This window comes from Spermophilus citellus (genome assembly GCF_964194105.1).
Source record: "Spermophilus citellus genome assembly, chromosome: 12".
Classification (NCBI taxonomy): domain Eukaryota; kingdom Metazoa; phylum Chordata; class Mammalia; order Rodentia; family Sciuridae; genus Spermophilus; species Spermophilus citellus.
The window spans coordinates 75,106,930-75,125,635 of record NC_138198.1 but is presented as its reverse complement, the minus strand read 5'-3'; the positions used below and the strand labels follow the sequence as shown (position 1 = coordinate 75,125,635).

Sequence of the window (18,706 nt, the reverse complement as noted above, 5' to 3'; positions counted from 1 at the left end):
CACTTTTTTCATAATGGGTATTTCTTTTGGATTTCATGGCCTTTAAAATTATGATGAAGTGTTTAAGGATTTCATCAAGGTGCTTAGGGATCTGGGCCAACAACTGCAGCTCTGCATCCCACCCCAGGGTCCAAAGAAATCCTGCACTAGAGCAATGGGAGACTTGGCCATAGATCGTGAGTCTCTTCAGGATGACTGGGAGAGGGGAATTCCATTTCCAAGCATGTTTAGGCATTATTGTCCTGCAGAGGCAATACATAATACCCTTTAGAGACATAAGTCTTGTTAGCAGGAAGAAAAGCCCAGTCAGGAGAGAGTTTCTTTCTCTAGTCTATGGAGATGGAGGGAATGGCCAGTTGAGAGTGACATGTGACTTAGAAGCAGCTTTTTCAGTGACCAAACAGGCTTGTGACATGGAGTATAGAACCATATGCTTCCTAATTCCAAATATATATTTTAAGTATTTGGGGTCTAAAGGATTTTATTTCATCTGAAAATAGCATGAAAATGGGTCCCCAATTTCTTCTCTGTCCCTCTCACTCATCCCTCTCATATTGCTCTACCCCCACACCAAAGGGAAAAAACATCCTTTATGGAAATGTTCTTTAAAAATATGGCTGTTTCTTCACAAAAGCCTCACACAACAAAACCGAAGCAAGTGAGTCATAGATGGTAAACCAGAGTCTGCATGACTGGGCCTGGAGTTATTTTTAATTCCACTAAAAACAGAGACCCATTTCACAAGTAACCATCTCTTCAATTAAAGGGGGTACAATTCTACTGTGTTCTCTGCTTCGAAGAGATAAAAATAAAAAAATAAATAAAAGAGAATTTCAACTGGCCCTGAAATCCAATTATGTGATTTTCTTGCCCACCGTATAATCTGTGATAGCTCCCAACTGATTCCATCAATCTATCCAGCACTTGCTGAGCAGTTACTCTGTTCGAGGTACTGTGCTTCCTTAGTGACTTCTGCTGGAGAAGCAAGCAAATGTTCAGAAATGGCTCTTCACTTGGTGATGGTGTTTGCTTCCTGGGTCACCTCTCTTAATGGTCTGCCTACTCTGTGCTTGAAACCATCATTTCTGGGCTATACCAGATTCTTCTCTTGATTGTGATGCTTTTGAACCCACTTGGTCCCTCTTGTTTTCCATTTATTTGCTCTATGGCCCAAAACAGGGTAAGAGCAGACCAAGAGAAGCTGAAGCATGATTGGCAAGATGATGTCTACCCTCATGTCATGCTTGGTAATATGAGCTCATCAAGAACAGACATTTAATTGACAGTGGGCCCTCTGCACTTGCTATTTCTCATATGCCAAATCATATCCAAATATGGCATGGCTTGTCTGTTGTACCATGTTCCATTCCTTTACCACATTAATGTTCAGAATTTAAACACTGATATCTGCTGAGTGCCATAATGGTTTAGCTATTGGTCCTCCCTCATCACAAGCTGCTCTTCATATCTGGTTTCATACTAATGTGGAAGATGAAGCATAGAAAAATCAGGGGTTTCCTCAGGACTGCCCAATGGACTCTCAAGAGAATCAGATGTTGAATGAAGAGCCCAAGATGTTCTAGATCTGTGTCTTATACAGTATGATAGCCACTAGGGACATGTGGCTATGGAGCACTTGAAATGTGGAGTGCAATTTGAGATGTGCCACAGTATGTCTTGGATGTTGATAACTTGGTATTAAAAAGAATAATGTAAAATAAACCTCCTTAATATTTTTTAATCTTGATTTACATGTTGAAATAATATTTTGGGTATGTTGGGTTAAATAAAATTAATTTTACTTGTTTATTATTTTAAATGTGACTACTAGACAATTTCTGTGGCTAGTGTTCTTTTTCTATTAGATGGTACAGGTCTGGGAGGGTGTTGAGCCATGTCTCTGTAGAGAAATTCTCCAGGTGCAAGGAGAGACTTGGAGACCGGATGCAATCAACATTACCCTTGTTGAGATAATGACAAAGGCTGAAGGTGGCCTGTATTCCATCAAGGGCCAGCAACTCCAAGAATGGTAGAAGACTTGAAGTCCTGAGGTCACAGACATTCTCTAGGAGCAGACAAGTCTGCCTGGAGACAGACTAGCTGAGTTCTCATCTTGGCTCCATAATATTTGCTGTGAGACTCTGAACAATGTATTTCTCTGGCACACAGGTGAGGTTCATAAATAATGTGTTATGTGGATGAATAAATGACCAAATGAGTACATGCATTAGGAAAGCAGGAACTTTTTCAATCAATTACAAAAAGCGACTTTCAAAACTAGGTTAAGAACCATTCACACAGAGTCACTTTCTCTAACAGTTTTGCTACTCACCCTGAATCACTAAGGACTGAGGGTGTTTATGGCAATCTGGCTGCTCCCTTTTTTCTTGGGGCTTGAGTACTGGTGGAGATAAGCGAGGGCCTGTGGGCTTTGGCACCTCCAGGCTCCCTGCTGCCATCTTCCCAGTATTCCCCTCAGTCATCCTGTAATAGTCCAGCTCCTCTGAGGCTCCACCTACTGGCTTCCCAATTCCATTCACAACCAGGTGCCTTCCCATTTTGGGCATGCTCTGATGCCCAGGGAGAAGTGAATGCCCAACTCTCCACTCAAGCCCGCCTTCCTCCATCTGGTTGAAGTGCCTTTCTCCTCAGTTCTCTCTTATAGGACCTCACAGCACATTTTTGAAGACCCAAAGGCCAGTAGCCCTTCAGTGCGGGTGGCCTTGTTTCCTCAGTTTACTTTGTGGGTTCCAGAAATGCAGTCAACTCCCTGTTAGGTCCCAAAGTCTTCTCTTTACTCCCTCCAGGACTGTTACTCTTCTTCAGGTCTTCAGGAACTGAAACTTGCTTCCTCTCTCTTTCAAGGGCTGCCACCCAGCCTAGCTAGTGTGTGGGACAGTCTTCCTGGCTTCCCTTGCCTGGCTGCCTCCACACAGGCACTTTCTAAAGACTAATTGCCAAAGGCAGCTGAATCTGATGGAGTTAGCCACTTAATCAGCAGAGGAAGAGGCAAGCAATATACTTCCTGGAACAGAAACCAGAAACCAAGGCTGTGAAGTGATCTGGCCTTCATCTTCAATCCATGAGCACAGGATTTTAGCTCCTTCTTTGGATTTTATTTCAGTAAACACTCCTCAAAGGGGTCCCTGATCCCAGGATGTCCAGCCTTGGGGTTCCTAAATCCAGAGACCTGTAGTTCAGGTACAGAGGCCCTGGTCTACCCTCAGACCTGATCACTTTCCAGGGGCCTCCCTCTGCTTGTCTGGAAGTGGCTCATGCCCACCCCCCAACTCCAATGCCCCTGCAAGACCCTGCCACTTGCTACACTATGTTAAAACTTTACTTTTCAGTCCCCATTAGCAGAGCATAAATTCAAGGGCAATCATTTCCAATTTATCCACACAGCCACATGATGTAGCACAGATCTGACACATGGTATAGCATAACACAGGTGCTTAATACATGATGTGACTGGTGAGCCATCTGAGGAATTTTACTGCAGAGACAAATAATGCAGTGGCAACAGTTAACATAGTCTGTGCCAGTGAAAACAATGAGTATCCACCCTGGATTCTCTCATTTGCCAAAGAGACTCATTACTGAAAAGGTCAGGGATTGTTTGTGAAATGAAATCTAACTCACTCCTCAATTAGATGTTTGAGAAGCAGATATTCCTTTACTTCATTTGAACAAAAATGCAGGAAAAATCCATATTAATTTTTGATATGTTAGTCATCCAATAAAAGACTTTAGTACAGGATATTTCTGATGGCTAAAGGGTGACCTTTGAGTTTAATATCTTTTTTTGCCACATCTTGAGACATATTAATTAACTTCTTTGATTGAATACTACAATTCAATCACTCAGCATGTATTTTTGAATCCTCTGCAACACCAATCTCCTTCACTTGCAAAGGTGAGATCATAATTGAATCAACATGGGCATGAACTTGACCGGAGAACTGGAGTGGCTCTTCTCAAAGTAGGTATGCTCCCACCTGATAGCTTCCTATCCCTACTCCACACCATGCAGTGTGTGGAACATGCTGTGTGGGGTTAGCATGCACAAATCTGAAAGGCCCCAACACTCACTTCTGTGAGCATAAAGAAGTGAGGTAAGCATACCAATATGGATGGCAGGACTAGATTAAAAGGAGCAGATGAATTTGGATGTTTGGGTTATCAAAGATGAGACCCGGAGTATTTCAGATTTCAGACATTTTTAAATTTTGGAATATATACATATACATAATGAGATATCTTGGGGATGGAACCCAAATTAACATGAGATTCCTTTATGTCTCATATATACTTTACACATATAGTCTGACCATAATTTTATACATTATTGATAATTTGGGGCATAGTAAAGTTTTCACTGTGATATCATACTGGTGCTCAAAGTTTCAGATTTTGGAGCATCCTGAATTTGGGGTTTGGGGGTGGGAATGCTCTGCCTGTAGACTCTCTGAAATCAGGGGAGGGTGTGGACCCATGCCTAGGGGAGACTACAGGGCAATGAGAGAGAAAATCGAAGCAGGCCCATTTTCCAGCTCCCACGAGGCAAAGGTTGGGAAGTGAAATGAACAAATGCAAGTTGTAAGTCTTACCATCTCCACACTGCCTTTGCAGAGTCTACCTCCTGGTATAGTGCCTTCATAGGAGGTGCTCAAGAGCTGTTTGCTGACAACTAACAGGGCAGGTATAGATGGTGGGAAGGGGGCAGAAGAATTTATGTCTCTGGAATGAAGCAAAGACTCAAACTCCCCCTGTGTGCCATGAGTAAATGTCTTGCTGGAATCTGCCTCCATTCTCTATTCCCAACCACTGGGCAAGCCATTTGAATAGGAGTACATAGGTGTTCAGCTTCATCAGAGAATCCTTTGGGTGGAAAGACTCCCAAGGTCTGGTGTGACTCCAAGTTTCTTATGCTCATGATGAAACACAGCCAACTCAGGGCATAGCATGGTGCCGTCATCCAGTAGCAAGCAACAGGAACAAAAACTGAACCCAATGGAATGACCCTCAGGTGCCAGATTGGAAGTGGGGCATGGTTGTAGATGCAAAGATCTGTCAGCACCAGTGAGACTTGCTCCCCTAGGCCAGCGTCCAATGGAGGTACACAGCCCATTGAACCCCAGAGACTGGCACTCTGGGGCACTATTTTCCTCCTGTCCTTCTCTGAAAAGGGATTTCTCATTATAGCAATACACAGCATCTGAATTTCCAGACAGGTCCCTGAAAGTATTGTCAGATTTATCTAAAAACTAACATGCTCCAGAGATGCTACTGGGGACCCATGGAAACATGACCAAAGGAGCACCTCAAGCTCCCCAGAAATAACAGTGGCAGGTTCTGCCTGGCAGAGGTAAAAGACACATGCTGCTCTGGGGACACAGGGCTGCTGCTCCCTTTTTCCTCTACCCCTGGCACACAGAGCTGCCTCTTTCACTGGCAGTGAGCTCAGCACAGATGCTCACTCCTGCATGGTGCCAAGGACTCCCCTCCTGGATATGCTGACGTGTTCACAGATTTAGAGAAATTATCCTGCTCTGGGGCACTCTGAAGTCCAAGAGGGTTCTCCACATGTCTTGGGGAGCCACCTGTTTTCACAGGCTCAGACACTCCCAGACAGCTCCTCCCATTTGAAAGTGATTCTCAGTAGAGGATCTTCTACACAGGACAGCCCCAAGGCCATGTGTCTTCCCTCCCACTCTGAGACAGAAAACACTTACCAGAAGCCAGGGCACCCCTCCATGAATTAAAAGCACACACTGCTTCTTAAGTGTTTATCACTCCTCTTCTTGTGATTATTCATTGTTGAAAACACGTAAATAAATTAGTGGACTTCTTTTCATGTTTCACTTTTGCACAGACTCATTGAGGAGCAGCTCATGGGCTGTTTTCTTCTTGCAGGAATCATGAGTATTTCCAAACCTTTTCCTGCTTTGCAGAGAAGCCAGATGCACAACACAAACAGGCCAGGCTGCTCTTCAGGTGGTCCATGGCTTGGTTGATTTGCTTGTCTCTCCTTTGCATACCAAGACTGGCTCAGGAAAAGCCAGCCTCCCTGCAGAGCTGCTTGTGATGTGCCCTATCTGGGCACACCCTGATTCCCTGGCTCCTTAGCCCCTCCCACCTGCTGTCCAGGGCTTCCTCTGTGCAAATGGATCAAATGTGTGTCCTCACACATTTTGGCATGAGCCATTCTCCCACTGACTGTCCTCTGGGCTCCTTGGCCTGGTGTCACCTTCTGCTAATTATAGGGAGCAAGTGGGCTGTGAAGATTAGAAAATTATAGGCAGAACAGCAAATAAAATTAAGGCTAGCTTTTTAGTTAAAGAAGAAATTAGTGTTCTTAGTATTTTATAGACTTCAGGCTTTCTTTTAAAATTATAACAATTATGAATAAACAAACAAAAATTATAGCAAATTTAAGAAAATTGACTTTAGCTGGATAAAACACAAAAAAGACTCCATGCTCTTTTTACCTGGTTGACGTCTTGTCAGAAACTCAGCTCCAAGCTATGCAAAAGCTATTCTGTTCAGCTTTTCTCTCCTAAAATAAATACTATTTGATGCCAATATGCACAGATGATATATCTGACCTTCTTCAATCACCAACATTCGAGAGAATAGAAAGCTTTTAATGGGTGTGTGTGTGTGTGTGTGTATGTGTGTGTGTGTGTGTGTGTGAGAGAGAGAGAGAGAGAGAGAGAGAGAGAGAGAGAGAAGAGAAAAACTAAACAATATTTCAGTGGCAGGAATGAGTACTTGACACAATTTAAAAACAAATAAAGCAAAGAAGCAACGAAGGATTGGATTGGTCACTATACATTGCATTTCGGCCTCCTTGAGTCTGCCAATAGAGACATCCCCATCCACCCACGCGCCACTTGTGGTCACTTCCCACTGAGGCCGCCATCACACACCGGCTTTGCTCTTGCCACCTGTCCTTTTCTCATTCCAGACAGCATGGCCTGAGCAAGCTCTTCTCTTCTTTTAGTTCTTCACACTGCAGAACTAGTATCCCAGACCCACTGAGCTGTGGTGTTTTGTTTCCTGATGACATGTTAGCATGGGAACAAGGAACTTTCAATTAGTTGGAAGCAAGGTCTCTGTTGCTTGAAATTCACATCCATCAATTAGAATCCCATGAGGAGACATGGAACTAGGTGAATCTCCAACAGAGCCATTCAGAGACTGGGCTTTGTAACCTCCACCAGAGATCCTGGAAAATAGCCCTGGGAAGTTGACAGCATGCTTTTAGAAGGTATAGCCTGAGATACAAGTTCTTTGCAATTTAAAAAACAAACCAGGAAAAATTAAAAAGTGCAGAAGAATTAGGTTTATAACACTATTATATTTACAATATAAACTGTTTCATTCTACACATTCATAATATCTTGCAAAAAAACATGCAAACAGTACACTTATCACATGCATGCTTACAAAGAACAGGAAGCTGTGGGATAAGAAATGATATGCTTGACCCTAGAATTAATGAATTGACTAGGTGAGTACAGAAAAAGACAAAATTTAAAAATTACACTTTTATGAATATTAGAGTTTAACTATTAGGCAGCTACTTTTTATTAGTGCATATTAATTATACAGAATAGTGGGTTTCATTTGGTATATTTGTATATGTGTATGATATATTAAGCAATTACTTTATAACTACTTCAAACCTATCATATTAGAAATTTAAATAACAATGGAAGGGCAATTGAGGGCACAGGCTTTCTCACCTAAACAGGAATGTGACCATTTCTTTGGGTCTTTCACTTTCACACATGTACAGTCATAAGAGAAACTGATGAGATTGTGTTTGGAAAGCCTCAAGTTGCTTGTGTCAGAAAGCAACCTGGTATTGTAAATTAAGGCCTGCATTTCCCATGGGAAGAAGACTCCTTATGTGTAATGATATGGCAAGGCTCTTTTTCAAGCAAATGGTACTTGTATTCAAAACCCTGCATTACATCAATGTTGAAAATAACTGCATTTGGAATCAGTAATTTTCTTGGCATGGTTACTTTCCACTTGAAGATACTGTAGTGTCACCAGGAGGAAGTGATGTTTTAGGGAGTGAATGCTTACAGATCAGCTACTTGCAGCATAACTGGATAACTATTAATGAATTAGAGAATAAGGCAGTAGCACCAACACTTAAAACAGCAAAAAACCCTTTTCTTAATTGCCAACGATAACAGGCAAGCTGTTAATATTTGTGTGTTCATGTGGGTGGGTGGGGATTTTTTTAAAAAGCAGTGTTGGAAAATAAAAGAATTTTAATAAGGCAAGTGTTTGCAGAAGAGTGATTCAGGTGAGCTGTCACCACAAGCTCAAAACCCTGTTGGTTGTGATGGGGAATATTTAGAAACATTCTGCAGAGCTTCTAATAAACCATTTGAAAGAGACAGCACTGAGCCATGATTGAACAGTGACAGAACACATCGGCAAGATGGAAAATGCACCTGAGATAAATGAGAAACAGCAAGTTTCTGAGTCCAATGACCCCTCCATCTTCCCAAATAACCTGGGAATCTTCAGGGAATAAAACTGCCTCTCGTCTCTCAGTCTAACCTCAGGCTGACATTCTCATAGTAACTATTCCTCAATTACACGGTAAGGCTTCATTGTACCACATTTTATTCTACCCTGGGAACAGAAGATCATCTGAAATGTTTTGGAAGGCCATGTACATTTATTAGGACACACCAGTGCCATTCTTTGGGGGATTGCAAGGGTAAATCATGGTGGCCACATTTCACATGATAGTGCTATGGGGTCCCTTGATGGAGCTACCCCTTTACTTTAGAACATCCTCCACAAGGAAACTATGGTTACAGTTTTATGCATCAAAGAAAATGGAAAATCTTCCATGCCTTCCTCTTTTTCATGGTTTCCACTGTGTTATTTAAAATGGAAGATGATGACAAAAGAATATAAAGCCAAAGAAATGCCACACATTCTTATTTATGTAACTGCAATAACATTTAAACATAACTATGGGAAAAGTATATTGAAACATTTCAGAGGCAATGCCATTTCTGATTTTGAAAAGAAAAGGAGTCTGTTTCCCCTATCTTAATGCAGTATTCTAGCAAAGGTGCTGTGGCTGCTTATGTTCTCATTTTGGTCTTGGTGAGAATACTAATTGATAATGCTAGAATAATCTGTATCCATAGTGAATCTGAATTTTGTTTCTAAATTATTTTTGGACGTTGTCTTCCTTGAATCATAGATAATGACTGAGGTGTCTTAAGGAGAATTTTCTTCAGAAGGAAAATTGTATAGGGGTCAAAATCATATTGGTCAATTCTAGGTACAGAAATAAAAAACTGCTGGGTGGCCTTCAAACTACCCTTTCTTAATGACCAAGGAAACATCACTCTTATCTTTTTTTGTGCTCTCTTGAGCTCCATATTGACAGTACCATGGGAAGGAGGAATGATCTAATGAAAGCTTGTATGTGCTAGCGGAAGCTAAGCAGCCTATTTATAAACTATTCTGAAATTTAAGTGAAAAGTTCTTACCTACTCCAGGTTCAAATGAGAGAGCAAGGCTTAAATGTGAAGACACAAAGGAGAAGTACAAGCTGGGGAAGAAGTGCATGATGGTTCGAACCAAGAGCATTAATGTCAAAGACCATAACAGGGAGCAGTGGGAGAACAGAGAGTGGACCTTGGCCAAGGCTAACCTGAAGAGCCACAGAGACAAGCCAATGTTGTAGGTAAAGAAGATGTTATAAATCCTGGGTTATAAATCCTCCTCTCTTCTGCCCCATCCTCTTTCCCTATGTCTTCCCAAGCTGAGCACATCACATAGGTCCCCACTGTGTTCATGCTGAGCTCTCTGGATGCCAGGCAGTTTGAAGCATTTTCAGGGAGGACAATGAGGCACAGAAAGGGGATAGAAGTTGCTTACGCAATCTGCTAGGAGGCTGGGGATATAGCTCAGGGTAGAGTGCCTGCCTAGCATGCAGGAGGCCCTTGGTTCAATCCCAGTTCTTGGGTGGGGGTTGGGGGGAGAATCTGCTAAAAGGCATGGATAGGCAAAATCGTGTAGGAGCTGTAGGGCTAAGGGAATTCTATCTGCCTGGGAGGTAGGAATGAAGTCTTAAGGTGTAGTATGTCTGGAGTGGCATTTCAGAGCACAAGAAAACAGGGAAAGGCAATTTGAGGACAAGACAAAGGGCAGAGTATTGAGTAGGGGTAAGGAGTGGGGAGGATGCACCCATGGACCCCAGGGGAGGAGCATATTCAAAGGACTTATTTTTCTGACCCAGATCTGTGGGAAGAATGCTGCTGAGGGTCAAAGAGGGCCATGTGTACTTGTAACTCTGAGCATGTGTGCCAGTGTGTCTGAGACCAGCTCAAAGGATGCTGGGCAATAATTTTCACCACTATCCTTTTCCTTTGCTACCTTCCTTTCCAGGCCAGGAAGCAGGCAACTCCCAGAAATGAAAAGCAAGCCTCTCTCTTCTGTCAGAAGGCAGACTGAACAACGCCTTTGCTGAAGGCAAAGCAGCCTTCAGGTGACCCAGCCTCCAGAGTGCCTCACAGAGCAGCTGCCTGGGCATGTGCTAGAGGCTCGGGATGGAAGAGAGGTGGCTGATGCCATCTTTTTTGACTTCTCTGCGGCACAGTAAAGATGCTCTAAAGTGAGAAGAGGAAGGAAGGGAGCAGAGAGAATGTGGGCTTTCTAAAATCAATTTATTTCTCAAAAGTAGAATCCAATGTAAGAATTAAGGGACTCATATTAATTGTAACCCATCTGTACTGTGCCGTCTCCCACTTGGCCTGGGAGGGTGGAAATGGACGAGCAAATGCTGCCATAAATGAGCGGCCCCAAGTGGATGTGCTAAACAGAGGCAGCTACATTTTAGTGTCCACCCACAATGGCAAAACACATTAATGAAATCCCACACCTCACCTTGGGCATCAGTTCCAACTCCCTCTCTATCTTCAGTACTGATTATAACAAGGATGGTTCTCTGAATACATCTCCCTCTCTCAGATTGCCTTTTAGTAAAAAATTCATAAAACAACATAGAAATTACTAAAAGTAGGTTAGTGGGAAGGTGGGAAAGAGATTTTTTTTTTTTAAATTCTAAGCCAAGTACAAGATTTGGGGATTTTGCAAAGGGGAATGATAAACTAGGCCATTCAAATCTATTACACCAATATTTTCTCTGGCAAGAGACAGCTTGGTGGATTTGCATTTGGTTTCACTTTAGGACCTAATTCCTTGTTTAAAGAAAAAAAAAAACCTGGAGGAAAATTTTCCATTAGCTGTAAATTTTACTTAGGTCCAGAGACACATCCTAGCTAACACATATTAAAATCAACAATTAAGCATAATTGCATTAAAATATTAAAACACTGTAAGCTATTAGAAATAATGAGCATTTTTTTTTTTCATAAAACCACCACATAAATTACTGTGATGCTTTGTCAGACCCCTAATCAAGAAGAGCTGCCCGAAATGGCAGAGATTTTGCTTGCAGGATACTGCCCAGCATTAGTAGATCAGAGTGCTTGGGGCAGGGATGGTTTTTTATTAAGCTGGAGCATTAGAGGAAGCTACCCTGTTAACAGCATCTTTGGGTGGATACTCCTGTGCCATAAAAAGCTGAATTCCAAGAGTCATAATAATTATTATAACGTAATTAAAATACAAATAGAATTTTAGGCCATGTGGTAACAGAGATGGCAACAAAATATATTCTGTGGTTGTGGGAAGGGCCCTGCATGACATATTCACAGTGCGAGTGTGTGGTATCTTCCAAATTTTTGTTTTTAAAATAGAGAATGTAAATTACATCTAATTTAAGTCATTTAAAAAATCTTAATAAAGCACTTTGAAGAAATATTGCCCAGTCAACTCTTTCTATAGATAAGAAAGGTACATGCTAGGCTACAAAATTATCAGACATCTTTAATCAGTGTCCACAGTGATGAGGCTTCAACAAAATCCTGTCAATGTCTATATAGCTACAGGTGTTTTTAAAAATCAATTTGGCATGTTTCTTTTCTTTTTCTTTTTTTGCATATAAGTTATGCAGAAAGCTAGATCAATGGTTCTCCAGTTAGGTGAGAATCATTTGTGGCGATTTAAAATCTAGTGATAACACTGATTGAATAAGAATTTCTGGGGGTGTGGTTGGGGACTGGGCACTGGTAGTTTTATAGGGTCCCTCTTCCCTGGGTGAGACCTGCTGGTGTAGAGCTCTGTCTTTGTCTTTACTACCAGTTCATTCCTTTCTCTCTTCCCATGGGGGTGGTGGTGCTTCTGAACAAGGCCCTGAAAGAACACAGAAAGGAGTCAACTCCACAGAGTTAGATAGAGGTTGCCCTCTAAGAAAACCTAGGTCCTCACATGTGGTATCTATAGGGTCTAACAGGCTATGTAAGGAGCTGTGGGACACACACCCCACTTACAGGTGAGCCCTCAGCTCTAGCCCACCGTGCCATTAGGAATGTGGGCCCAGGGTAGCTCAGTTTTTAAAAGAAGACAGAAATTTGCTTTGTATGTGAAAGTCTCTTGATTTTTAAATGCCTACAATGAATTTTAAAATTTATACAAATTCTGTATTGACCAAATAATCACACATATGACCAAATGTGGCCTAGACCTTGCCACTGTACAGTCTCTGAACTAACATAATATACTATATATAGTAAGCATAAAGCAATAAATATTTTCAGATGCTCCATGAACAAAATCTGGGAAGTTTTAGTTTTTTAAACAATATAGATAAATCTCTATGGCACTGATTTGCAATTTAGTTGTGCTCTCCAGAACCTAATACTATAATTTATATTAATGGGCCCTCAAAAGAAATTGGCTAACCAAAGGACAGTGTAACTCCATAGGTGTACAAACATTGTAAAGCAAACATACAAACACCCCACCACCACCACCACCCAGCCTGACATGCCTAAGCTCTGCTGTGCCACACAGATCCCTTGGGAACCTTGCTCATGTGTGGTTGTAACTGAGATTCTCTGGTTATCACAAGCTCTCAGGTGATGCTGATATCACTGGCCATCATCACTCCATGTAGGACTCTAAGCTTATTTCTTGTGGGCAGCACCCTGTCTTTTTTCACTATCACTGGCACAGAGTAGGAGCTCAGGAATGCCAGCTATGCAACCTAGTGAATGAACTGACTTGAAGCACTCCCATTGCAGGCCCCCAGCAGTGCTGGGCAGGCTCTGCGGGAGGCAGAGTGTGCACTGGGGCTAGGAGATGAGGCAAGATTGGGGTTCTTGCAGTCAAGAGGGGGCAAAGACACAACTGCCTAGACAGGTGGCGGTGAAATGAGCTAGTTATTTCTCACTGGTACCCAAAAGACAAATGGGGTCTCAAGTGAGGGATATGAATGCCCTTGGAGGGGTTGGGTTGTATACTTTTGGCTGTGGGGAGCCAGGAGAGGCTTTTGATCAGAGAGGTTAATGTCCAAGTTTGGATGGTGATGTGATGTGATGGAGGCCCACTAGGACAAGACCCTTGTGAAACCTCCTGTTTGGACACTGAGGCTAGTACTGCAGGGAGGTCACTCATCTTTCTGCACTGTCAGTTTTCCACACCGGCTACAGAACAAATCTAAAATGGCAACTATTCCATAGCTCTGCTCTTGCTCAAGTGTCTGGTCATAGATTTCTGAGAGCCTTTTATCTAAAGAAATCTGTCTTGTTACAAGGAATAAGCCTGAAGAAGAAAACAATAGAACAAAGAGAAGGCCATGTTTGTCATGCTATTAATTCACATGGGAGACTTCAGGATGCACTGAAACTAGCTTGTAGAAAATATTCTCTCACTTCTAGTAAAATCGAACTTTACCTCCAAACAAATGGAATTTAGTGACAAAAACAGAACCATCTGTTTCCGAATGAAAGGGGCTGGTATTAATAGAAGGTGTACTACTCCCTATGCCCATCATTATTATCTGGCTTATGTGCATGGATAGCAATGGGTCACATTTATGAAATAAAAATGAGCTTAGGTCCAGCTATGAACGACATAAACTGGTCTCTCCCTTATCAGGACTGAGATGTTTCACAGAACCATAGCCTTTTGGGAGTAGAAGCAGCTTATGTGCCATTTAGTCTCTTTGTCTCATTTCACTCTTATGAAAACCTTGTGACACTGTCCCTGTTTTTTTCCTGACTGGAATCAAGCATCGCTTCCTGTTTTCCCATAGTCATGCATGCTTCTACGGTAATAATAATTATCATTATTTTTGTCCAAAGCGTGCCACTGTGGAAAGAGAAAGCATGAACTTTAAAGCCAGGGAGATTTGGGTTCCAATTCCAGGTTTCTCATGGTCAAGCTGTGTAACCTGGGCATTACTTAACCTCTCTTAGCCCCATACTTTCTCCTTCATGAAATGTCATTTCATTTTAGATAGCAAAAATAAATCTTAGCTCTATCCAGAGTTATTACAAATTCTGAGCCTTGAAAGTTTAATAAACAGCCTGAGATTTTCTTTTAAACTTTAGTTTACATTTTCAGCTGACTACCCTTCTGTTCCACTGTTCACCAAGGTACCTTTTACATGATTGAAGCAGTAAATGGTGATGTAAAGATTAAATGAGACATGTGTACAGCTATGCCTAGGACTGGATAAACACATTTTTTTCCTTCCTAATTTCCTTATCAATGTCCCTCTCTCTCTAACCCCATCCTGGGCCTCTGCTCTCCTGTTCCATGGCCTAGCCACAGCCCTGCATGCAGTTGGTTTCTGTCTAGGCTGTTCTTTCCCTTTCTTTGCCCTTGTGTCTTGTCTTGGTGTGGCTGACTCTTACAAGATGAGATTACATGGCATGTCCACAGACAGGCTCTTTCTGCCTTCAAATACCTCCCACACCATGTTTTCAGTCCCTCCTGTGGCACACTGTCCCTTTCCATCATTTCCCCTATCACACTCTGTACTTCAATGTGTGTATGTTCTCTGTGTCTCCTACCTAGCCCTCGGCCCAGGGTCTCACATGCAGGGAGGACTAAAAAATATATGTTAAGCAAATGAGTGGATGCACTGTTCATTTCTTTTGGGTGGAATCTCTTATTCAGCTGTAATGATGTACTGGGGACTGCTATTAATAGGCACTTAAAGCTCTGTGAATACTTTAAATGACTCTCCCTAAGTCACACAGCAAGTCAGGCACTTGATACCTAATATCTTTTGCCTACACTAGAGCTGCCTGTGATGCCAACCTGTTTATTTTCATACTTATTTTATTCTGTATCTAGAATGGGAAAAGAAGAACATGGTAGAGTTAAAATAATGAAAAATTCATAGCCAGTAGTGTCAAGATTTTTTTTAAAAATGCACTTAAAATTTTAAGGAATTTGCTCACATTGCCTTTAAAATTTCTGCAATAATATACAAACTTTAGATATATTAGGGTTTCTGAGAAATACTTCTGGACTGTGGAGCACTGCTCAGTTGGAAAATTCCAGGTCATCTGAAAGTGACACTGGCTGTGGAGTTTGGAGTGGACTCTAGCTCTGCAGGTACCTATGTGCTGAGCCAGGCCAGCTCCTAGGGCCTTGCCGGTATCCTACTGCTCTAGCTGGTGCTTTCTCACACCCTACTCCTCCTCCCCACTCTTACTCAGGGGCCTCTCCTGCAGAGCCCAAGTACTAGGTTTTTACCAACAATACACCCATTCATTCAGGGCTATTCCGGGTGTTTGAGATACAAGAACAGACAGGCTTTGCACTTATGAACTCAAGTTCCAGCAGGAAAGGCAAAGATGGAAAGAATTAGTCATGAAAACAACACAGTGAATGCAATGATGGAGCCATGCCTGGGGTCTAAGGGTGATGCAAGGAGGGCATAATGATGTGCCATGGGACTGGATCCTTGAGTGTAGGTCTTGGGTGAAGAGAAGTCTGTCAGGTGGATGGGGCTTGGGACCTTTTGATTAGTTATGGGCCATGGGGCTGCATGGTATGTTTGATCTGAGGAGAGCATGAGGTGTGGGACATGAGGCTAGAGAGCAGGGGTTGGGGGCTGCAGAGTGTGGAATCCTGTGAGCACAGTAAGTGTCTAGAACATTTCCCTGAAGGTCCTGTAGCATAGTGGAACTTCATGCATGGAGAACTCTACCAGACTTGGGCTCTGAAAGGATCACTCTAGGGGAAGAGGATGGGTGGTAAAGTGTGAGACTGGGAACAAAATGAGCATTTTATGTTTGAAAGTTCTGAGAAACACAGCTCTGTGGCCATGGGCAGTTCTCTTTACTGCACACATCAGTGTGTTTGGAAGCGGGCCTCCTGTGGGCACCGTCCTGCTTCCACACAGCATTACTTCCCTGTGAGCCTCTCCACAGAGATTTCGGCCTCCAAGTCATTCTTTCCAAAGACAGATCCTTGTCTTTCCAAATGGAATGAACTTTCTAGATACATCTGGGGAGAGAGCTAAGCCTGCAGGCTTGGGAACCCGACATGTAGATTTAGACCCCCTACAAATTTCACAAACAAGAGTTTAAAAAATCATGAAATTTGAAAAAGAGAATATGCATACTATTCTGGGTTATAAAACAGCTTTTGCTTTTTTTTATACTCTTTATTTCTAAACTAAAGTATGATAAGTTAACTTGGAAAACTCTTTTAGAGCAAGTTGATTTTAAAAAATTTCCATTATCTTAGGACTAGGCATAATTAGAGCTGTTGATTTATACCAAATGAGTTTTATCGCTTATAGTTCACCAAAGAAAATAATTCTGCTGAAGATCCTTCAAACATAAGTTTTTTACAAAATTATGTATTATGGTAATAGTCATTATACAATTCCTTTGGTTGTTTCAGCTTAGATAGTGAAAATAATGAAAAAGTGAAATTGTGATTGTACCATTTCTTCCTACGAGGACACAATGTGAATAATACTGTTTTATTCCTCAATAGTTTTATTCAGATAGCCTAAGAATAGAATTTGCAACAAATTAGAAAAGTTACATATGCTTCTAATTGAATATAGTTCTGTAAAGTTAAAATACATGTTTTGCATTAAAAATTTTCAGACTCTATTATATTAGTAAAGTTGAATGAATTAATGAATCAGGGGCTCTCGGGAACCACAGTCTTAAATCAAATCTGTAGAGCCTCCCCAGCTCGTCCCATTGGAGCAGCACCTTTTCCTTCCATCCAGTGCTGTGGTAGCCCCTGCCCTCCAGGACCCTCAGTCATGGAAGTCACTCTTTGGACTGCTGGCAGGGCACTGCTTACTGTCCTACTCCAAAACAACTGTAAGCAGCGTGGAGGTTGGACCTACATAGTCTTTCTTACTTCTGCATCTTCAGGGTCTGGTCGACTGCTCAGCACAAAAAACATGCTCAAAACATGGCATCTCTCTGACACCTTTTTTTAAATTTATTTTTTTAAATTTGGCGGACACAACATCTTTGTTTGTACATGGTGCTGAGGATCAAACCCGGGCCGCACACATGCCAGGCGAGCATGCTACCACTTGAGCCACATCCCCAGCCCTCTCTGACACCTTTGAAAATATCTTCCTTACTTACATTAAACAAACACACAGCACTTATGACACACCTGTCAATCATCCTATGTTATTATTTTTCCATATATAGACACCTCAAAATTGTCAACAGGGAAGCTCTTGAGGCAGAAATGGGTTAAGGAAGCCACCAGAGGTCACAGAGTTTGTAAGTAGAAGCAGGATCTGAAAACAGGGAGTGAGGGGTCAGACTCTGCACATGTTGGCATCCCTTTCACTGTGCTGTCCTCTCAAGGGCAAGGGACCCTGGGTTGCTGTGGATACAGAAGACCATATCTAGCCAACCACCTTCATTAACAAAGCATCAAGTACACAAGGTAAACCCTTGCTATAGTTTGGATCTTAAATATACTCCAAAGGCCCTTGTGTTAAAGGTTTGGTCCCAGGACATGGAACTATTGGAAGATGGTGGAACTTTTTCTGAGGAAGTAGACTGGTGGAAGGAAGTTAGGTCATTAGGTCATTGGAAGTATTCCTGTGAAGGGGATATTGGGACCCAGCTCATACCCTTACTTTCTTCTCTTCCTGGCCAACCATGAGGTGCCCTATTAAGTATTTCCATCATGACATACTGCCCCACATTTACCAAAGTGATAGGGCCAATGGATCATGCAACAAAACCTCCAAAACTGAGTCTAAATAAGTTTTTCCTATTTTTAAATTGATTATCTCAGGTATTTGGTCATAATGATTGGCAGCTGACTAATACAGCCCTAAAGCCAGGCATAGCCAGGAATGCTAGCTGGGTTTTCTTAGGTAGAAGTAAAACTGCCTTATGAAACTTCTATCCATTAGCCCCAGTTCTGTTCCCTGGAATACCTTGGAAATAGTCAATTTTCTCTTTCACATAAAAAATTATAAGCTTATGATCGTACCTTCAGATACCACACATTGTTATACGTTTACAAACATTCTATAGATCTTCAGATTTGTAGGCACCTACACTAAACTGAGATAAGTCTCTCATCATTCTGATTTAGTGAGACTTGTTATTATTGGATGAGAGTGTATCCAGAAATGTGATTATTTCTAAAGTATATTTAAAGTTAATTTTCAAAATGGTTTGGAAATAGCTATACTCAGAGCAGCAGTGGGGGCATCTGGGAGGGCTATGGGCTTGATGCATGGCTCTGACAGTCACCATCTGTGCTTTCTGCAGGGCAACCACACCAC

At 42.0% G+C, this 18,706-nt stretch overlaps 1 protein-coding gene across 1 annotated transcript in view; it reads right to left on the bottom strand.

The window, feature by feature from the left end:
* L3MBTL4 (L3MBTL histone methyl-lysine binding protein 4) overlaps positions 1–18,706 on the bottom strand; it is a 450,379-nt gene that overhangs the window by 18,612 nt on the left and 413,061 nt on the right. The window lies entirely within an intron of this gene.